The sequence below is a fragment of the Aotus nancymaae genome, unplaced genomic scaffold (genome assembly GCF_030222135.1).
Source record: "Aotus nancymaae isolate 86718 unplaced genomic scaffold, 86718_ANA_hifiasm-v0.15.2.pri h1tg000012l, whole genome shotgun sequence".
NCBI lineage: Eukaryota > Metazoa > Chordata > Mammalia > Primates > Aotidae > Aotus > Aotus nancymaae.
This window is the reverse complement of record NW_026988423.1, coordinates 13,762,445-13,786,028: the sequence shown is the minus strand read 5'-3', so window position 1 is coordinate 13,786,028 and position 23,584 is coordinate 13,762,445. Positions and strand designations below refer to the sequence as shown.

The window sequence follows — 23,584 nt, the reverse complement described above, 5'->3', positions numbered from 1 at the left end:
TAAGGTTGAATGGATAGGTAATGAATTTCTCCCTTTGTTTTTTGTTGTTGTTGTTGTTGTTTTTAAATTCCCACTGAAGACTACAGAGAAAGGTTTAAACTAATCCTGGGAAGATAAAAGTCCTCTTTTTTCAGTCTATGTAGTCTTGCCTATAGCTAATCAGCTTGCTTGTCAAAGCAGACCCTAGATCTGCTACAAAAACATGGCAAGGAGACTAGCGATATTTTCACTTTGATACACTGGGTGTTTGTCATTTGAGGGTGCCAGGCCTTCAGCTTACAGGCACTACGTTAGTGTTAGTGGAATCCCTCACTTCCATCTCAGAAGCAGAGTGCCCTCACTAACATCAACAGACTTTTTTAAAATGTATTTTTATTTATTTATTTAGGGGGTACAAGGGCAGTTTCTTACATGCAGATATTGCATCATACAACTCTGAGCTTTCAGTGTACCTGTCACCTGAATAGTGAACCTTGTACCCAACAGTAACTTTCTACCCTCCTCCCTCTCCCACCCTCTCACCTTTTGGAGTCTCCTATGTCTATTACTCTATTTTGTATATCCATGGGTATCCATTGTGTAGCTCCCACTTTCAGGTACAAACATGTGATATTTGACTTCCTGTTTTTGAGTTATTTCATTGAGGATAATGGCCTCCAGTTCCATCCATGTTGCTGCAAAAGACATAATTTTATTATTTTTATGGCTAGGTAGTATTCCATGGTGTCTGTGTGATATATCAGCATCTTCTTGACAAGTCCTATTCAACCAGCAGTATGATATTTTCTCTTACTGAATTTTTATATCTCCTTGCTTTAAGATCTAAGTAAGAATGTTTCATTAGTCATTGCCTGAGTTTCTGGACTGTCTTCCAATACCCAGATTTTAAGAGAGAAAGAGAGAGAGAGAGAGAGAGAGAGAGTGTGTGTGTGTGTGTGTGTGTGTGTGTGTAAAAATTAGTTTGCAAATATTTTTTCCCATTCTTTAGGCCAGGGGTCCTTAATCCCCAGGCCACGGACCAGTACTGGTCCATAGCCTGTTAGGAACCAGGCTGTACAGCAGGAGGTGGGCAGTGGGTGAGCAAGGAAGAAGCTTCATCTGTGTTTACAGCTGCTCTCCATCGCTTGCATTATCGCCTGAGCTCCGCTACTGTCAGATCAGTGGTAGCATTAGATTCTCATAGGAGTGCAAGCCCTATTGTCAGCCGTGCATGTGAGGTTGTCAGTTCCTTGTGTGAATCCAATGCCTGATGATCTGAGGTAGAAGCAGGCAGTGATGCTAGCACTGAAGATTGGCTGCAAATACAGAGTAACATTAGCAGAGAGGTTTGACTGCACAGAGACCATAATAAATCAATTGCTTGCAGACTCATATCAAAACCATATCAGTGAGTGGCAAGTGACAATTAAGCTGCATCTTGCTATTGTTTAAAATCAAACAGATGGGAGTGATAAACCCAAAATTCAAAAGAACAGTTACTTGAAAATAGAGATGGAGGTCTGGGATGAAGATAAAGCATATAGATAGATGAAACTGTATTTTTAACGTTCTGGTTCTATAAGCTGAATATTAGGTTTATGGCATTTACTAATGTTTAATGGCAAATGTGTTAAGATATTTTATGTATAAAATATTATAAAATATAAAATAATTGTAATTTTTAAGATAGGATTTTGATGGTTTTCAGTGACAATTTAATTTTAACCATTTCAGTTTTTTACTTTTTATAAAATTTTACTTTTTGCTGCATTCCACAAAGATTTCAACAACCACTTTTATTCTTTCAAATGGGAAAAAAAGAATGCTTTATTGAAACATAATGGTAATGTGCTCAATCTCTTTACCCAGGTATAAGAACATGGATGTCAATTTCTGTGTCAGATCCATTTGACATCTTTAAGAGATTGTTTTTCCAGCCCAGGTGGTCATGGTGACCCTAAAGATAGCAACACCCTGTACCTAAAAGCTCAAATCCTAACAGGGCAATATGGTTGTAAGGTAACACTTTCCTCCAAGAAAGCAGTGAAAGGTAGCATGGGTGAGCTAAGCAGCAACACTGCTATTCTCCTCCATGCAGTGGCATCTACTTGGTACCTACTGTGTGCCCAGCATTGTGATGGGCACTGAGGATGTAGTGATTACCAAAACAAAAACACACAGGCACTGAGGGCAGGGAGTTACCTTCTTTCTTCCTGTGAGTTTGACTTTTTAAAATTTCCAGCTTTTAAGTTCAGGGCTACATGTACAGGATATGCATGTTTGTTACATAGGTAAACATGTGTCATGGGGGTTTGCTGCACAGATCATCACATCACCTAGGTATCAAGCCCAGTATCCATTAGCTATTCTTCCTGATGCTCTCCCTCCTCCCACCTCCCACTCTCCAATGGGCCCCAGTGTGTGTAGTTCCCATATGTCCATGTGTTCTCAACATTCAACTTCAATTTATAAGTGAGAACATGTGGTATGTGGTTTTCTGTTCCTGCATTAGTTTGCTGAGGATAATGGCTTCCAGCTTCCATTCACATTTCTGCAAAGGACATGATCTCGTTTCTTTTTATGGCTGCATAGTATCGCATGGTGTATATGTACCACATTTTATTTATCCAGTCTATCATTGATGGTCATTTAGGGTGACTCTATGTCTTTGCTATTGTGAATAGTGCTGCATGAACATACATGTACATGTATTTTTATAATAGAACTTTTTCTATTCCTTTGGGTCTACACCCAGTAATGGGATTGCTGAGTCAAATGGCATTTCCGCCTCTAGGTCTCTGAGGAATCACCACACTGTCTTCTACGATGGTTGAACTCATAATTTGCACACCCACCAACAGCGTAGAAGTGTTCCTCTTTCTCCATAACCTCGCCAGCATCTGTTGCTTTTTTACTTTTTAATAGCCATTCTGACTGGTGTGAGATGCCAGCTCATTGTGGTTTTGATTTGCATTTCTCTAATGACCAGTGATGTTGAGGTTTTTTCCATGTTTCTTGGCCACATGTATGTCTTCTCTTGAGAAGTATCTGTTCATGTCCTTTGCCACATTTTTTTTTTTTTGAGACAGAGGTTTACTCTTGTTGCCCAAGCCAGAGTGCAATGGTGCAATCTCAGCTCCCTGCAACCTCCACCTCCCAGGTTCAAGCGATTCTACTGCCTCAGCCTCCCGAGTAGCTGGGATCACATGCATCCACCATCCAGCTAACTTTTGTATTTTTAGTAGAGATGGGGTTTCACCATGTTAGCCAGGCTGGTCTTGAACTCCTGACCTCAGATGATCCGCCAACCTTGGCCTCCCAAAATGCTGGGATTACAGGTGTGAACCACCACACCCGGCCCCCTTTGCCCACTTTTTAACGGGATTTTTTTTTCTCGTAAATTTGTTTAAGTTTCTTGTAGATGCTGGATATTAGACCTTTGTCAGATGGATAGATTACAAAAGTTTGCTCCCATTCTGTGGATTATCTGTTCACTCTGATGATAGTTTCTTTTGCTGTGCAGAAGCTTTGTTTAATTACATCTCATTTGTCAATTTTTGCCTTTGTTACAATTGCCTTTGGCATCTTTATCATGAAATCTTTGCCTGTGCCTATGTTATGAATGGTATTGCCTAGATTTTCTTCTAGGGTTTTTATAGTTTTGGATTTTACACTCAAGTCTTTAATCCATCTTGAATTGATTTTTGTGCATGGCGTAAGGAAGGGGTCCAGTTTCAATCTTCTGCATATAGCTAGCCAGTTATCCCAGCACCATTTGTTAAATAGGGAATCCTTTCCCCGTTGCTTGTTTGCTTGTTTTTGTCAGATTTGTCAAAGATCAGGTGGTTATAGGTATGTTGTCTTATTTTGGGGTTCTCTATTCTCTTCCATGAGACTCCCCTTCTTTTTAAAAAATATGGAGTGCTTCCCAAATTTGTGTGTCATCCCTGCACAGAGGCCATGGTAATCTTCTCTGCAGCCTTCCAATTTTATATATGTGCTAAGAAAGCAAGTCAAGAACTCACCGTCTTATGTGGACAAGCCGACAAGAAAACGGAATGCAACAATGTTAAGAAACATGAGTAGCCCAGGTATGAGTAGCCCAGTGCAACAATGTTAAAGAAACATGAGTAGCCCAGTTATGGGAAAAGCTAACTGTATGTTGTGGGGAGGAGGGCTGATGGTGAATTTAAAAAAGCTTCTAAAGGTGAAGGAAAAAAGACAATCCAGGGAGAGGAGACAACATAGGTGAAGACATGAGATCTGAAAATAGTGTTACTAAATGGTATATTAAGTAGATGCATTTAATTTTTAATCAGCTCCTAAACTCCATTTAAATGACATTTATGTCAGCATGGAAACAAGGATGCCATTGGCACACCAGAAATTTTTAGAAATTCATTAATTTGTTCACCAACCCTCAATGGTGGGCTTTGGGTTCCTAGAACTGGGGATGCACGGGTTATATTTCAGATTATTTAAAACGTGCTCTGCAAGACTTAACATCTAATTATATTTGACTCGAATCAATATTTAAAATTATTTTACATCTCTTGAGCTTTCTACAAATTAAAGTAAAGGGGGAAAAATCTGGCTCAGAATTATTGGGGAATAAAACCAAGTTGGAAATTGTTTAAATAAAGGAATACAAAAACTCAGATCATTGGGACAGTCTCTGCAATCAAAGCATCAGCTCCCTCCATTGAAAGAGGTGGCTTTGCAAGATCTTCACTGTGGCCTTCCTTGCCCAAGCCTCCTCTGCTGACATAATCATTCTCAATTTCTATGAATCCTTTCAAAGAACTAGAGAACTGTTCCTGTCAGATAGAGGCACACAGTATCATTTCTGCAACAACCCAGTCAGAAGAAGGCTTTTAAATTACTCACTAGGCTGTGGGTGGGTTAAGAACTGATAGCCTGAGTTCCTAGACTTTCCTAACAGAAAATGGTCAACTGCAATTCCTTGATTCCCCTTTCAAATGGCTGATTCTCCTCTGGTTTCTTTTGGGTCTCTCCCATTTCCATCCTGGGTAGCAATCCCTGCTGGCAGAGATGGTAATTAGGTGTGATTTAAGTGTTGCATAATTTGTACAATGCTATAAAATGCCAGTACAAAATCAAGAGAGTTTGGTCAAGAGGAAAATTTATTTTGGAAGAGAAGAAGAAAGGGGGAGCAGGTGGCACTAGGCCATCTGCTTCAGAAGGAATAATTATTAGGATTCTTGCTTTGCTGAGAACATTTTTAGAAAAAGCATTTGCAAGGGTTGCTGAAAAGTAGCATTAATTCTGAGAAGGGAGTGGGAAGAGACACAAAGGCCAAGCAGGCCAAGTTCTCCAGATGAATCCAGGGCCAAGTAAGTCAACCTAGCAAAGGAGAACTTCCCAGAAAGATCCAGTAAGAAGGAAATCCTGCAAGTAAAAAGTTGTCATCAATGTAGAAAGGATGATTTCAGCTCTGATATTGTCTTTTTATCCATTGATATTATCCAGTGTCTTACATCTCTAGGAAGCAGAGCAGCATGAAAAGAACTGTGGACCACAATATTTTAAGGATGTGAAGATCTTCTTCCTTTTCAAACTCTAATCCCTGACCATGTGGCCATTTCTTCATGCCTCCACCCCTGTCAAGACAAAGGGCTTGGACATATAACTCCTCAGGTGTAAATACACATGGAGAAAGAGATAAACTCTTACAGATGTCAAGGAAAGAAAAGGGAAGGGATAAAGAGAGAGAGAGAGGACAGAAGAGTGACAGAAAGTGAAAAGAAATTCAAAGAAGAGTATACTGTTGGGTTCTAACTTTTAGAATTTATTGATTTGTGAGCAAGCACCATGAATTTGGGTTGCTAAAGATGAGAGGTGGTTTCTATAAAATTACCAGTTCAAAGGAATTTGTGCTGTGTAATTTTTAATAAATATTGCACACATAATTTAATGCTCTAGTTTTAACAGTTTCTGTAATGTGAACTAAATTAGTCCATTTATTGCAATATTTGCCAGCATCTTTTATAATCACTATAATTACCTTCATCTGTCTATTAAAGGACAATTACTATTTCATGTCATTATCCTTACACCAAAATAGCACAATACAAATTAGAAATTATATATAGACAAATTATAATTTCCTCCCAGAATTTAAGTTTCTCATGTGAAAAATTCAGTGATAGATTTCAAGTTTGGTCAAAAGAATTTAAAGTTAACTCATAACTGGGTATAAAATAAAGTTTAATGGATAATATCAAGTAGAGTAAAACCTCATGAATGTAGACTTCATTAATGTGGAATTTGTGGTTTTGTAAATATATCTTTGTCATATTCATAAAAATCTAATTTTCTAATAACTTATTATTATTAATTATCTTGTACTAAGAAGAAGCTTCTTAATGTTATCTCCAAGAGTCTTGAGCGTTTTGAAAGCAAGGATTTAAAATTTTCTTATGTGATACTGTAGATTATATTGTTAAGAGAACTTTCACTGCTTACTCTCTTTTGGAACTGAAAATAGGTATTAGATCTATTCTATCTATTACACCTGGAAAAATAGGCTAGACTAAAGGCAATGTATTCTCCCCTTACCCTACTTGAAAATACTCTTATGAAAAGATTACAGAGAAGGGTTAATTGAAAGAAAACATATAATCATATCCTATATGGTCCTTGTTCTTTGTATGTGTAGATCTCCCAAAAGGAAGACCACAGGGAAGAGGAGTGAGTGAGAAGGTTCAAGAACCAACTCTCCCTCCAAACCCACCAACCAAGTACCTAAACCCATATCAGCTTAGACTACAAAAGATTCAGGTCATCTTCTCACAAGAAACTTAGCTCTGCTTCTGAAGGAAGGCCATCCCTACCTAAGGTTTTTTTTTTTTGAGACCCAGTCTCACCCTGTTGCCCAGACTGGAGTGTAGTGGCACAATCTCAGCTCACTATAACCTCTGCCTCCTGGGTTCAAGCAATTCTCCTTGCCTCAGCCTCCCAAGTAGCTAGGACTACAAGCATGTGCCACAATGCCCGGTTAATTTTTGTATTTTTAGTAGAGATGGGGTTTCCCTGTGTTAGCCAGGATGGTCTCAATCTCCTGACCTCATGACCCACCGCCTCAGCCTCCCAAAGTGCTGGGATTACAGGCGTGAGCCACGATGTCCACCCTAAGATCTTGACTCATTGTTTCCTTGAAGCTATTAAAGTAAATGTGGAGACAAATGCCTGTGTTCCCATTTGATTCATTTCTGGTCCTTTCCTCCAATAGAAATACTCAAGGGACCTGAGCTCAGGGGTCAGTTTTCCAGAAGCAAAAATACCTCATTATGCCTGCCCTAGGCAAGCCTACCTTGAGAAAGAGAGCTGCTACCCTGATGACGGTGAGACTACAATGAGTAGTTTAACAGGGTGATTCCAGAGGCCCTACCAAAAACAATGAATATTTTAGTTCTAGTTCAGTCTCTGTCTGATTTAATTGATATTTACATATGTAAGTAATGATATTTTACTAAATGGAAAACACAAACAGAAGTGATGCTTGTAAACTCAGTGCTGCCCTGTTATAAAAGAAAACACAACCAAACTCAGCTGACACCTGTCCACAGAGGGAGCACTTAAATCAGCCCTAGGCATAGGGGAACCACCAATCACAGTGGTCCAAACTTGAGTTCCTGCAAGCCTTGCCATTGAGGGCTCTGGTGCTCTGGGGCTCAAAATAAACTTTAAAGGCCATCTAGGCCACAAGGACTGCAACCCCTAAGCAAGTCCTTCTGCTGAACTGGACCCAGAGACAATGGACAGGTGAGGCACAGGGACAGGTAGAGACAAGGGTCTCTACCTGAGACACCAGCCAAGGTGGCTGAGTGCTGGCATCACCCCTTCCCTAACCCCAGGCTGTGCAGCTCACAGCTCCAAAAGAGACCCCATTCCTCCATTTAAGGAGAAGAGAGGGAAGAATGGGGAGGGTTTTGCCTTGCACCTTGGATATCAGCTGGGCCACAGAAGGATAGGGTACCAGTCAGAGTCACGAGGCCCTGTTACCAGGGCCTAGCTTTCAGATGACATTTCTAGACACATTCCAGGACACATGGGAACCTGCTGCCTTGAAGGGAAGGACTCAGTCCTGGCAGGATTGTCATCTACTAACTAAAGAGCCCATGGGCCCTGAATAATTAGCAGTGATACCCAGGTACCATGTCCAGGCCCTTGGGAGAGACTCTGAAACTTGCTGGCTTCAAGTGAGACTCAGAATATTCCCATCTGTAGTGGCTACAGGGTAAGATGCCCTCCACTTGAGAAAAGTAGAGGAAAAAGCAAAAGGCACTTTGTCTTTCACCTTAGGTACCAGCTCAGCCACTGTGGGAAAGAGCACCAAGTGGCCTCTTAGGGTCCCCAGTTCCAGGGCTTGGCTCTTGAACAGCATTTCTGGACTTGCCCGGGGCCAGAGGGGAGCCTGCTGTCCTGAACAGTGAGTCCAAGGCAGGCAACATTCACCACATGCTGACTGAAGAGCCCATGTAAAGGAACATCAGGGGTAGTTTGGCAGTACTTTCTATTAGTCTGTATTGGCCATGGCGACAGGATAAGGCTCCTCTGCCTCTGGAAAAAGATGGGAAGAGCGGGAAGGACTGCATCTTGTGGTTTGAGTGCCAGCTCAGCTGCTATACAATAGAACACCAGGTAGACTTCCAAGGTTTTTGACTCTAGTCTCTGGCTCTCAGATGGCACCTCTGGACATGCATGGGGGGGGGATCTTGTCACCCTGAAAGGAAGGACATAGGCCTGGTAGGCTCTGCCACCTGCTGATGGTAGAGCCCCAGGGTCTTGAGCAAACATAGGCCATAACCAGGGAGTGGTTACAGCAGGCCTTTGGAGAGACCAAATTCTGTGCTGGCTTCAGGTCTGACTCAACACAGTCCTAGGGGTAGTGGCCCCAGCGGTGCTTTTGTCACATTATCCCCAGCTCTAGGTGACTCAGAACAGAGGAAAATTACTCCATTCATTTGGGAGAATGTATGAGAAGAAAACAAGGGTCTCTACCTGGTAATCCGGAGAATTCTTGCAGATCTTGTTCAAGACCATCAAGGCAGTACCTCTATGAGTCTGCAAGAACCACATCATTACTGGACTTGGGGTACCCTCTAAAGCAAATACAGGTTAGATCACAACACACAAGTCCTTTTGAATTTCTAGAAAGGCTTCCCAAGAAGGATAAGTACAAACAAGCTCAGACAATGAAGACTGCCATAAATATCTAATTCTTCAATGTCCAGACACTAAAGAACATCTATCAGCATCAAAACCATCCAGAAAAACATGACCTCACCAAATTAACTAAACAGGGCACAAGATCAATCCTGGAGATTATCTGACCTTTCAGGCAGATAATTCAAAGTAGTTGTGTCAATGAAACTCAAAGAAATTAAGGATAACACAGACAAGAAATTCAGAATCTATCAGATACATTTAACAAAGAGATTTAAATAATTTTTTTAAAATCAAGGAGAAATTCTCATGCTGGAAAATATGATTGGCATTCTGAAGAATACATCAGAGTCTTTTAATAGCAGAATTGATCATGCAAAAGAAAGAATTGGTGAGCCTAATGACAGGCTATTTAGAAATACACAGAGAAGACAAAAGAATAAAAAATTATAAAGCACATCTAAATGATCTGAAAACTGCTTCAAAATGGCAAATCTAAGGGTTATTGGCCTTAAAGAGAAGGTGGAGAAAGAGATAGGGGTAGAAAGTTTATTCAAAGTGACAATTAACAGAGAACTTCCCAAACCTAGAAAAGATATCAACATCCAAGTACAAGAAAGTTATAGAACGCCAAGCAGATTTAACCCTAAGAGGACTACCTCAAGGCATTTAATAATCAAACTTCTAAAGAACAAGCATAAAAAAAGGATTCTAAAAGCAGCAAGAGAAAAGAAACAAATAACATACAATGGAGCTCCAATATGTCTGGCAGTAGACTTTTCAGTGGAAACCTTACAGACCAGGAGAAAATGGCATGACATATTTAAAGTACTGCAGAAAAAAACCTTCTATCCTAGAAATGTATATCTGGATAAAGTATCCTTCAAACACGAAGGAGAAAAATGACTTTCCCAGACGAACTAAAGCTGAGTGATTTCATCAACATCAGACCTGTCCTACAGGAAATGGTAAGAGAGTACTTAATCAGAAAGAAAAGAATATTTATGAGGAATATGAAATTGTCTGAATGTACAAAACTCACTGATAATATTAAGTACACCAAAAAAAAAAAAACCCACAGAATATTATAACATTGTAACACCAATATGTAACCTACTCTCATCTTCAGTGGAAAAACTAAATGATGAACCAATCAAAAATAATAACTAAAACAACTTTTTAAGACATAGACAGTATAATAAGATATAAATAGAAACAACAAAAAGTTAAAAAGCAGGGGTACAAAGTTAAGGCATAGAGTCTTTCTTAGTTTTCTCTTTGCTTGTTTGCTCATACAAACAGTGCTAAGTTGTTATCAGTTTAAATATTGGGCTATAAGATAATATTTGCAAGCCTCCTGGTATCCTCAAGTCAAAAACCATACAACATACACACAAAAAATTAAAACTGAGAAACTAAATCATATCACAAAGAAAAACTCCTTTGCTCAAAGGAAAACAGGAAAGAAAGAAGGAAGAGAAGACCACACAACAACCAGAAAACAAGTGACAAAATGGCAGGAGTAAGTCCTCATTTATCAATAATAATATTGAATGTAGATGGACTAAATTCTCCAATCAAAAGACATAGAGTGGCTGAATGGAGGGGAAAATTAGACTCATGATCTGTTGCCTAAAAGAAACATACTTAATCTATAAAGACATATATAGACTGAAAATAAAGAAATGAAAAAAAGATATTCCATGACAATGAAAGCCAAAAAAGAGCAGGAATAGCTACATTTATATCAGACAAAATAGATTTTAAGACAAAAACTATAAGAAGAGACAAAGAAGGTCATCATAACAATAAAGGAGTCATTTACCAACAGGATATAACAATTGTAAATATATATGCACCCAAAACCAGAACACATAGATATAAAAAGAAAATATTATTAGAGCTAAAGAGATAGACCCCAATACAATAATAGTTGGAGGCTTCCACACCCTCTTTCAGCATCAGACAGATCTTCCAGTCAAAAAATCACAAAGAAACATCAGACTTACCCTGCACTATAGACCAAATAATTATAGACTATCTTACCCAATAGTTGCAGAATACACATTCTTTCCTTCAGCACATAGATTATCATCAAGAATAGACCATATGTTAAGTGACAAAACACATCTTTTAAAAATTCAGAAAAATTAAAGCAATATCCAGTGTCTTCTCTGACCACAATGGAATAGAACTCTTACTCAATAAGATGAATTTTAGAAACTATATAAATACATGAACATTTAAAAAATATGAATGACTAGCAGGTCAATGGAGCATTTATGAAAAAATTTTTAAACAAATGATAAGGGAAACACAACATACCAAAACCTATGGGATAAAGCAAAAACACTATTAACAAGGAAGTTTATAAGTGCCTGCATGTAACAAGAAGAAAAACTTCAAATGATGCATCTTAAAGAACTAGAAAAGCAAAAGCAAGCCAAACCCAAAATCAGTAGAAAAAAAGAAGATCAGAGCAGAAATAAATGAAATTGAAGAAAACAATACAAAAGATCAATGAAACAAAAAAACTGTTTTTTGAAAAGATAAAACTGATAAATATTTAGCCAGACAAGCTAAAAAGAGAGAAAGAGAAGATCTAAATAAATAAAATCAGTGAGTTTTAAAAAAGGAGGCATTACAACTGATACTGCAGAAATTCAAAGGATCACTAGTGGTTACTATGAGCAACTATATGCTAATAAATTGAAAAATCTAGAAAAAGTTTACAAATTCCTAGACACATACAACATAACAGGATTGAATCAGGAAGAAATTCACAACCTGAACAGACTAATAACAAGTAATAAGATCAAAGCCATAATAAAAAGTCTCACAGCAAAGAAGAGCCTACGCCCCAGTATACAAATCCTACTGAAACTATTCCAAAAAAATTCAGAGGTGAGGAGGAGGGAATACTTTCAAACTCTTTTATGAGGCCAGTATTATCCTGATATCAAAACCAAAGACACATCTGAAAAGGAAAACTACAGGCCAATATTGCTAATTAATATTGATGCCAAAATTCTCAACAAAATACTAGCAAACTGACTTCAAGAATACATTAAAAAGATGATTTACCATGGCCAAGCAGGATTTATGCCTGGGATGCAAGGATAATTCAACATATGCAAATCAATCAATGTGATACCTTACATTATATTAACCAAATGAAGAACAAAAACCATAAAATCATTTAAATTGATGCTGAAAAAATATTTGATAAAATTCAACATCACTTCATGATTTTAAAAAAAAGTTTTAAACTAAGTATAGGAGGAACATACCTCAACATAATAAAAGCCATATATGACAGACCCACACCTAGTATCATACTGAATGGGGAAAATCTAAAAACCTTTCCTCTAAGATCTAGAACAGGACAAGAATTCCCACTTTCACCACTGTTATTCAATATATTACCAGAAATTCTAGCTAGAATAAGAAATAGAGAGCATTCAAATTGGAAAGGAAGAAGTCAAATTAGCCTTGTTTGCAGATGATATGAGCTTATATTTGGAAAAACCTCAAGACTCCACCAAAAAACTATTAGAACTGATAAACAAGCTCAGTAAAGTCGCAGGATTAAAAAAAAAATCGACATATAAAAACCAGCAGTATTTCTCTGTGCCAACAAGTAATAACATGAAAAAGAAATCAAAAAAGTAATCTCATTTACAATAGTCACAAATGAAATTACATACCTATTAACTTAACCAAAGAAGTGAAATATTTCTACAATGAAAACTATAAGACATTGATGAAATAAATTGAAGAGACACCAAAAAGCAGAAAGATATTCCATGTTTATAGATTGAAAAATCAATATTGTTAAAATGTCCATACCACCCAAAGCAATCTACAGATGCAATGCAATCTCTGTCAAAATACCAAAGATATTCTTACAAAAATAGAAAACAATAATCCAAAAATTTATATGGAAACACAATCTATACTAAGCAAAAAGAGCAAAACTGCAGACATCACATTACCTGATTTCAAATTATACTACAGAGCTATAGTAACCAAAATAGCATGGTACTGGCATAAAAACAGACACATAGACAAATGGAACCCAATAGAGAACCCTGAACTAAATGCATGCATTTACAGTGAACTCATTTTTGACAAACGTGCCAAGAACATGAATTGGAGAAAGGACAGTCTCTTCAAATGGTGCTGGGAAAACTGGATATCCATATACGGAAGACTGAAACTAGACCCTTATCTCTTGCAATATACAAAAACCAAATCAAAGTGGCTTAAAAACTTAAATATAAGACCCAAAACTATGAAGCTACTAGAAGAAAATACTGGGGAAACACTTCAGGATATTGGTCTAGGTGAAGATTTCTTGAGTAAGACCTCAAACTACAGGCAACCATAGCAAAAATGAAAAAATGGGGTCACACCAAGTTAAGAAGTTTCTGCACAGCAAAGGAAGCAATCAACAAAGTGAAGAGACAACCCACAGAATTGGAGGAAAATATTGGCAAACTACCTATTTGACAAAAGATTAATAACCAGAATATATAAGGTACTCAAACAACTCTATAGAAAAAGATCTAATAATCTAATTAAAAAGTTGGCAAAAGATTTGAATAGGCAGTTCTCAAAAGAAGACATACAATGCTAAACAGGTATATGAAACGGTGTTCAACATCACTGAACATCAGAGAAATGCAAATCAAAACTAAAATAACATGTCATTTTACCCCAGTCTTTTATCCAAAAGACAGGCAGTAACACCCCGGCAAGGGTGTGGAGAAAAGGGAAGCCTCATACACTGTTGGTGGAAATGTAAATTAATACAACCACTCTGGAGAACAGTTTGGAGGTTTTTCAAAAAACTAAAAATAGAACTACCACATGATCAGGTCAAGCTATGGAGTCATTTGAAGACTGTACCACCCGGGCAGAGCCATAGCAACCTCTAGCTGTATTGAAAACCGTGGTCTTCAAGGTAAGGAAGACAGTCGGCCAATGTGTTCTTTAGTTTAATACAGTAAATGAAAAGAGCACCAGACAGTCAGGAAAGCCAGGTGCCAATCTTGCTGAACTTTTAACTACCTGTGGGGCAAGTACAACCTCTCTGAACATTTTGTATATGTCTTACCCATAAAATGAAGGGGATGAACATCATGACTGCTAGACCCCTTCCAGCTCTAGGACTCTGTGATGTTTTAAAATGCTCCCTCATTAGAGACAAGAAGAAGATAATGTTATTTTTTAAGCAAGAACTATACACCTAAATGTGGCACAATTTATCTGCAATTTTTGAAACAAATTTGATTTTTTAAAAGTTTATCAGAAAAGATGGAAATTCAATTAAAGCAATTTCTTTACATATTCCAAATTCAAAATAAAATGTTTTCAGTCTCTCATGAGTGATTTTGAGAAATCTTACATGAACAACAATTTGGTTCTACCCTGAAAAATCCTGGTGGCTTATACTTCTGTCCTGTATGAGCAATTAACATGCCTCTCAATGGACACATGAGCAACAACTTGGGGCCACAAGTAATCAAGGAGTCCATTTTCATTTCCTGGAGCATAAAAGACAGAAACCAGGGGTTTGGCCAGAAACTTGAAAATGGCAGAGGAGATGTGGATTGTGGTTTTAAATTTCTCATTTCATTTTCAAGTGCAGAATGTGCCCAGAAGCAAGACCCAGCACAGAAACCTACAGCAAATGTCCTTAATTACTTATTTCCTAGCCTCCTTGAAACATTAGCAACCTGGAGGCCAGGTCCATAAAACTGGCCAGAAATCACTTCTAATCAATTTCCTAATCATTGACTTGAGAAGCCGGCAGATGTTATGCCATAATGTGACTCCCCTAAATAATTATTCAATAGAGTAGGGCTCCTGCCTCTGAAATCCTCTAGGAACAATGGAATTTCAGAGGCAGCAATGAAGCGAGTATTTTGTTTTCCTTGGAATTCAAATCACGTGGTTCGCTCTGTTTCCTTGTTCTGTACACCTAGAGAGACGCTTATTGCTTTCCTCTAAGTTCTGAGACAGCCAAAATATAAAACAGTCTGCCTTATTATAATACTTCCATTATTTCAAACATATTTGCCAGGTTATGTGTCCCAATCTGTAGCCTGAAAAATTGGATATCCTGATGACTGGACCTGCCATAATTTATCCCCTCTGGATCCACGTGCTCTTTCTTGCTCTAACTCCTTTTCTCCAGACTGGTACTAATCAAATAGTGTTGGCATTTCTTCAAATAAAATTTAAACATCCCAAACCCCAAGTTGGTTTTGGTCAAAAGATTCTTTCAAATCCTAATCAAAAGCATTCAGAAAAAAAAAAAATGTATTTTGTCTCCAGAGGTCCATCTGAGATGTCAATTACTAGTATAGATGCAAACCTATGGAGACTTAAATAAACACTCTGGCTGACAATGGCAAACACTGCAGTGCAAGGACAGGGTGGGGAGGCTGGAACACAAGAATGCAAGATAAAGAAGGGACACAGAGAACAGGGTGATGCCATTTGTCTTGGACACAAGGAATTTGTTTAACCCTTTCAGTTTTCATAAAACATAATCTTTGGAACGAGATGGCCAAGTCGGAAGAAAATCCAGCTGCCGTCTGTGCTGACATCATACTCAGCAGAAGCCAAGCAAGAAATCCTACCTTGAGGGAACCCAGTGTTCTCCTCAGACTGGAAGATATCTAAGTGATGCCCATTCAGACATCTTCATGCCACTACCTCCTCTTAAGAGGGCAGAAAGACCATGATGCAGCTGCAAATGTTCCCACCCCAGACTCCTGGCAAGCAGTTGAGTGCCCTATAGAAGACTGGGCCAATTCACTAACAACGGAACAGAAGCTGTTCCATTGACTTTCCATATCTTTTCATGGAAGTCCTTCCAAGGCAAGCATTGGAGTTATAGGCTTGTTTTTGTTTGACTTTGCTTTTGATTTTGCTTTTTTAATATCTGCATAAGATATTATGGTGTATATTTTGTCAATAATAATTGACAAAACCACTCCCCTCCTGATAAACATTCACTTTGTTTCCCATGTGTATGTTGTGTGTATATTTTATGTATATATCTTATACACACACATATAAAAATCAAGATAGAGAGATAAAAAGAGATTTATTATATAAAATTGGAGGCTGAAAATTCCCAAGATCTGCAATCAGCAGGCTGGAGCCCAGGAGAGCTGATGGTTTAAGTTCCAGTCCAAAATCCAGGAGGCTCAAGACTCAGCAAGAGCCAATGTTTCAGTTCATGGCAGAAGGAAAGAAAAGAGCAATGTCCCAGCTCAGGAAAGTCAGGCAGAAGGAGGTCCCTCTTACCAGAGGAAGGGTCAGCGTTGTTGTTCCAGTTGGGGTTTCAATTGCTTAGATGAGGCTCACCCACACTGTGGAGGGCAGCCTGCCTTACTCAATCTACTGATACAAACGTTAATCTTATCCAGAAACACCTTCACAGACACACCCAGAATAATGTTTGACCAAACGTCTGGGCATCCTGTGGCCCAGACACATTGACACATAAAATTATCCAACACAATATCTCCACATACTGGTGTTTTTGTCCCTTATAGGATAAAGTCTGTCATACTTAGCTCAGGCTACTATAACAAAATACCTTAAACTGGATGGCTGATAAACAGAAATTCATTTCTCACAGTTCTAGAGGCTGGGAAGTCCAAGATCAAGGTAACAGCAGATTCAGTATCTGGGGAGGACCCACTTTCTGGTTCATAGATGGCACCTTCTCATAGTACCCTCAGTGATGGAAAGGGCAAGGCATTTTCTCAAGTCTTTTTTATGAGGCACTAAACCCATTCATTAGGATTTTACCCCTTGCTCTACTCACCTCCCAAAATGTCTCACCTTCTAATATCATCTCATTGACTATATATAATATATATTATATTGAACATATAAATTTGGGGGCATGACACAAACACACAGACCATATCAAAATCACAGCAGTGGGATTACTGAACAGAAAAGAATGTGTAGTGTTAATTTTAATGGTGTTAGACAGTTTGATTTTCACAGAGACTAACAATTTATATTTCCACCAGCATTCCACGTCTTCTCCCCAAAGACGTGGAACTAACCCAAATGCCCATCAATTATAGACTGGATAAGGAAAATGTGGTACATATATACCATGGAATACTATGCAGCCATGAAAAGGAATGAGATCATGTCCTTTGCAGGGATGTGGATGAAGCTGAAAGCCATCATCCTCAGCAAACTAACACAGAAACAGAAAACCAAACACTGACTGCATGTTCTTACCCATAAGTGGGAGTTGAACATTGAGAACACGTGGACACAGAGAGGGGAACATCACTCATAAGGTCCTGTTGGGTGGTGAAGGGTGAGGCAAGGGAACTTAGAGGATGGGTCACTAGGTGCAGCAAACCACCATAACACACGTATATTTATATAACAAACCTGCATATTTTGTACATGTATCCCATTTTTGGGTTTTGTTTTTTTTTTTTTGGAAGAAATAAAGGGGAAAAAAAAAGGACAACTCTTCTCCATATCCCCAGCAGCAACAGAAGTTAATGCTCTCTTAAATTTTGGCCTTTGGGTTTTTTTCATCTCACTGTTACTTAAAATTGGATTCCCTGAACACCAGTGACTTTTAATATCTTTTCATAAGGCTTTGGCCATCTGGAGTTGTTCTTCTGCAAAGAGTCTCTGCATACCATTTGTCAATTTTTCCACTGGGAGGTTTGTCCCTTTTTGATAATAGTAAAAGTTGTTTGTAAATTATTAGCTATATGGCTATTAATCCTGCTCTTCATTGATTTTTTTCTATGACTATCACATACTTAGTTTGCTTTCATTTTGTTTAATAAAATCTTTCCTTTGGTTATGACCTCCCCTGCCATCAGATTGTACAAGTTAAATCCCAATTTGTTTTGCAAGATTTGTATTACTGTATGCGTATGAAAAGAATCCAATTTTGCTTTCATCCAGTTGGAGAACCAGGAATCCCAAAACCATATTATTAAATCCTGCCTTTTCCTGCTGGAATACATTAAATTCTCACACAAATCAAGCTTTATTTATGGATTATCTATTCTGTTCCACTAATCTCTTTGTGTTTTCCAACACCAGTATCATGTTGATATTATCTCATTGTCTTAAAAGTGGGTCATAATATCTAGTAAGGGAAGTCTCCCCTTCAATTTTGTTTTTTCATAATTCTCTTTGTTAGTCTAAAAAAAAAAAAAACTCACTCTTCCAAACAGAAAATTACAGCCAGACAGGAGGAGTAAGTTCTAGTTTTCTATAGCACTATAGAGTGACTAATAAACAATTTATTGCATATTTTCACATAGCTAGAAGAGCACATTTTGAATGTTCCCAACACAAACAAATGATAAATGTTTGAGGTGATGAATATACTAATTACCCTGATTTGAACATTACACATTGTATACATTTATGGAAATACCACATTCTAACTGATAAATATATATATAATTATGTGTCAATTAAAAATACTCAAAATTTAAAAATAAAAAAAATTCCTTCCTCCATATGCACTGTAAGATTGGCTAATTTCCAAGACAATAACTCTGTTGAGATATTGACAGAAATTACCTAAAATATGCACATAAATTTTTGAAGAAATTACTTTTGTACTAAATGTTTATCTTTGTTAAAAGAAACTCTTTCCAAATATTTAGATATTGTTATGTGTCCCTCATAAGGTTTTATAGTTTTCCTCATATAAGTCTGTGCCTTTCTTGGTATATTTACTTAGTACTCTAAGTTATAAATGAATTTTTTCCATTTCTGACTGCTTACTAAAAAAAGACAAGTTTTGGTATTTGTATATGAATCTTATCCCAGCTACCTTACAAAATTATTTTACTAACTTGAGTAGCCTTTTTAAATATCTAAAAGTAGAGTCGTGGGGGCTTTGAAAGGTTAAGAAAAAAGCATACTTCTTTTCTTGACTTATTTCATTCACTAGAACTCCAACACAGTGTTGTATAATGATGGTGAGAATATTCCTTTTCAGTTCCTGATTCTGACAGAAATACATGTAGTGTTTTGTCACTTAAGGTAATATTTGCTGGTAGGTATCATGACCGATCTGTACTATAGTTAGGTTGTTTACTTCTATTCCTATATTACTTAGCTGTCTTTTATAAGAATTTTGTAAAATGCCTTTTCAAAAGCTACTAATGTCATTTTGTATTTTTTCTCTTTTAATTAGCTCTTTTAATCTCTTTCCATTTGCTTGTTAGAGTTATATTAATACAGATACGTATATCCACCTTTTCTTGCATTTCTAAAGTAAATCTTATTAGGTCACAGTGCAGTATTCTTTTAAAACTCCACTAGATTCTATCTGTTGTTTATTCTATTTTTTGCATCAGTACTCTTAACTTAGATTTATAGTTTTTAAATTTCCAATTATGCTTTATTTTAATATTAGAGTATTGAAATAAGATGGACTCTATTAAATGAATTAACATCTTTTTCATTTTTCCATAATCTAGAAAAGTTTATATAACATTGCAACTATCTTTCTTTAACTATTAGATAAATCTGAGTTAAGAACCCATTTAGTTTTGCGGCCTATTTTCACTGGAAATTTTTTCACCAAGTCTTGGTCTTGTCTCTGCTCTCTGCACTTCTAGCTTCAGTGTAGAGAGTGCTTAGTGGTTCAGGATCTACAGAAAGTAACGTTCTTTGCTCAATACTGTTTCCTCTCCACTGCATTTTCTTCCCAGTCTTGTTCATTTGCTATTTGTTTTGAGTCTTTTTCAAGTATTTCACTGAGATAGTGAATGGGAGTGAAATATACACTAGAGAACTGCATGTCTTCAAACCATGGTGGGGTTTTGTTTGTTTGTTTGTTTTGTTTTTGCTTTGCCTTCTTGGGAGAATATCTTGGCTGAACATAGGATTCTTAGGTTGTGTAGTTTCTGTAGATCTTGTTCCAGTATCTTCTAGCTTCCAGATGAGAAGTCTGATGCTAATCTTCCTCTTATTCCCTTATAAGTAATCTGCTCTTCCTGTCTAAAAACTTAGAGGATTTTCTCGTTATACTTAGAGTTAAGGAATTTTTAGCAGAGTAATGTCAGGTCTCACATTTTTCATCAACCTGACCTGGAACTTGGCTAGATCCTTCAATATATAGACTCAAGTCCTTTCAGAGATTTTCCTTATATGTTTAATTATTGCCTCTTCTTTAGCTATTCCTTTGTATCCTATTGTAAATCCTATTCTTTCCAAGTTGTATTCTGGTTCTATCCTCACAGTCTCTCTCTCTTTTTTTCCCTCATGATTTTCATCTGATTTTGCTCTGTATTTTGATCCTCTAAGATACCAATATGGGTGGGCCTCAACAGTGACCATTAACTCCTTCAGCTACATCTACTAAATTGGTAAGGACTTTTCTTGCCTTTAGAAAGTCCTTTTGTAATGCACTTAAATTTCTTTAGGTTTTCTTATTACTTTTTTACCCATTTCTTCTAACAGCTCTGTTTTGCTGAGATTGTGTTCTGTTGGTTATGACTCATCTTTCTCCAGCTGGTAGGATCTTTCAGATGCATGTTCTTTTTCTCTCTTGGCTCAGAGGGATCGGGTCTGCTTGACGGCAAACAGAACGGAGTCTCTTTCTCCAAGGGCTGGTAGTACAAAAGCAGGTAGGTTGCAGGTCCTGCCAAGGCTGCAGGAGGAAAGTGCCCGGCACCCCAGCAGCCGCAAAGAGAGAAGCCGTTGGACCACTGCTCAGCTCTTTACTGGCTTCTTAGGCACCAGGGGGACCAGAAGTCCCCACAAGACTGATATCATCCTTCTTCCTGAGATACTGAGATTTCCCTGGGCCAAGCCATTTGCAGGATCAACTGCTTGCCAATTTCCATAGAACTCTGATGGTTGTCCCCACACTCTTACTAAATCTGTGTCTAGTTCTGATGTAAAATTCCTGTCTGAATTCTACAGAGCCTCCAGGCCCACCTGGTCCCAGTACTCACAGCTCCAGCTGCCAGTTAGCCTCAGAGATGCAGACAAATTGGAATTGGGAGTGTGATAAAATCAACGTACTCCCCGGTTAATAAAACACACACAAAAAGAAAAAAATATACTCTGCATGTCTCTCCTCCCCCACTCAGCCTATTTCTAACAAGAAAATCACATGGGTGCCTGGTACACAGGCCTGCTAGAAATAAAAAAAAATAAAAGGAGCAATCCAATTTAAGAAACACTTTAAATGAAATTTTTCTTCATTTCTGCAAGGCCTGTCCTGGTTCTGTGGAGGCCCACAGCATGTGGGTCAATCCTTATGTTCGCCACTGTGTTAATTAAAAACAGGGAACCAGGCCGAGAAGGTAGATCAGAGGGGAGGAGATATTTCCTTCTAGCTCCCACTTGGTCTTCATTTAATTCAGCTACAATGCCAAGGAAACTAAATATTACAAAGTAATAATCCTTGTGTGAGCCCTAAGTTAGGAAATGAAGAAAAATATCACCGACTCATGCCCTAAGAAAGCCAACTATTGAAAAGGCTGAGAATTTATGACAAATTCACCTCTGAGGTACTTAACGACCATTCTGCTTCTCTGTTTCCTTTTTACCAATGACTGAAGTATGTTTGTGCAGCCTGCAGCTGCCCTGGACTCAGCCTACCTCACTTCACATTAAGCCCATTGGAAAACCGCAAGCTCCAGAAGTCTTTAAGAAGGATCAGTGGGCTACAAAGAACAAACATAAATGGCACAGGTCCCTCTGGGCCCAGAGTGGAGAGAAAGCTCTGGACCAGGAATCTGCCTATGTCTCCTCACCTGCAGGGTGGAGGCCAAAACTCCCGCTTCCCAGGACTCTTGGAAGGTTAAAGGAAAATGCTTCATAAAGAGCCATGCAAAAGTGAAGTGATGGAGCTGTTATCATCACATCCTCATCCCAAAGGCTTTATGGGTCTTGCTTTCCAGGCCCATGCTTCTGCTCCATTCAAGCCTGGCAAGTTTCAGAAAACACATTGCTTCACACCTCTATCTATTTTTACAATCCCCATTAGCAACAAGAGGCATCAGCGTGATTAAGCCAGTGCTACTATTAACAGTCTTTCATTGATTTATGACAATACAAACAGAAGCAGCATGTGGTCATATGGGTGTAGTTTAACTGGAATATTAACTATGCAATAAAAGGTATTATTTATCAGTAATAAATCAATCCTGACTCTGGAAAAAAAGGTAAGAATAAAAGATCTTAACAAGGGCGAGTATCAAGGAGGAAAGCATCTTTTTTGGTTTCACTTTTCTTCTCTGCTTTTGTTTATCTTTTTTAACAAGGGCCTTCTCTCTAGTTCTTCTGGCAGGGAAATAACAAGGATTTTCTTCACCAGAGCACTCAGCAATTGTAGGATGTGTTTGCCCTGACTTACTGCCCTCCCACTAATAACAGAGGAAGGTGTCTTATCTCCAAAAGGCAAAAAGCAACTGAGAAATTCTGGAAGCATCACTACTCCTGTAAACTGGCAATCCGGGGTAGTGGCTCAGAGACAGGCTTCTTTCAGAGATAGAAATATTTCAGTTTTAACCATAGTCCTCCGCTTGGTCACCTGACTAGTCATTCAAAGATTTCTTCAGCCTCTTTTAGCTTCCAGTTTTCTTGGCTTTGAAACATGAAGATGCTCTATAACTCATCAGTGAGGATTATTTTAAGTAACATAATTATTTAAAAAGAACCTATCCCAATAGCAAGTATGCAGTGATGTAATATTAGTTTTTGTTAATAGAACACCATTTACTTCTACCCTAAAATGCCCACGAATTCTTCAAAGAAAATAAAATGCTGATGTATCCAAAGCTAGGGTTATAAATCTGGAGACTGTGGCTCAGATGAGTGATTCCCAAACCTGCCTGCTCATCAGAATTTTCTGACGAACTTAAATTGCAGAGGCCACATCCCCAGTGAATCAGAACCCCCTGGGGAAGGGGATCATGGCAAGAAGCTGTGTCTATTAAAAGCTTCCCAGGTGATCTTGATGAGCAGTTGTGAATGGGAACCAGTGGCTGAGACAATCAAGGCTCGAGAAAAATTAGTCCCATTACATAAAAAGCAAAAGCTAAAAAAAAAAATGCATCTTGATTTCATTTCCAAATATGTCTCTAAGTTCCCTTTTAAGAAACTCTTTTGGAGACTGCCTTGTATGTGTGATTAAATGTGATAAATATAAATATGTAAAGAAACAATATTCACAGAAGAAAAACACCCATGGCAGCCAGCAAAGGTACACATTGCCGTAAATGAGCTTCATGAAGCACAGACACATTGTGTGATGAAAACATGAACCAAACAGTCTTTCAGTTTTTATGTTATAATTGGTTAAAATTCAGTAGAGGGTCCTGAGGGCCACTGCAAACTCTTCCCTGGTGATGTGGCCCAGAAAAGC

The 23,584-nt window shown here is 38.0% G+C and overlaps 1 long non-coding RNA gene and 1 other non-coding gene across 2 annotated transcripts in view; both read right to left on the bottom strand.

Moving 5' to 3' along the window:
- Window positions 1–352: 352 nt before the first annotated feature.
- The window catches only part of LOC135274559 (uncharacterized), a 45,236-nt gene continuing 22,004 nt past the window's right edge, over window positions 353–23,584 (bottom strand). The window contains exon 2 of the long non-coding RNA XR_010342357.1: window positions 353–674. This is a non-coding gene — a long non-coding RNA (uncharacterized LOC135274559). The remainder of the gene's footprint in view (window positions 675–23,584) is intronic.
- LOC135274654 (U6 spliceosomal RNA) lies at window positions 3,890–3,991 on the bottom strand. The gene has a single exon (XR_010342444.1). It is a non-coding gene; the product is annotated as a U6 spliceosomal RNA (small nuclear RNA).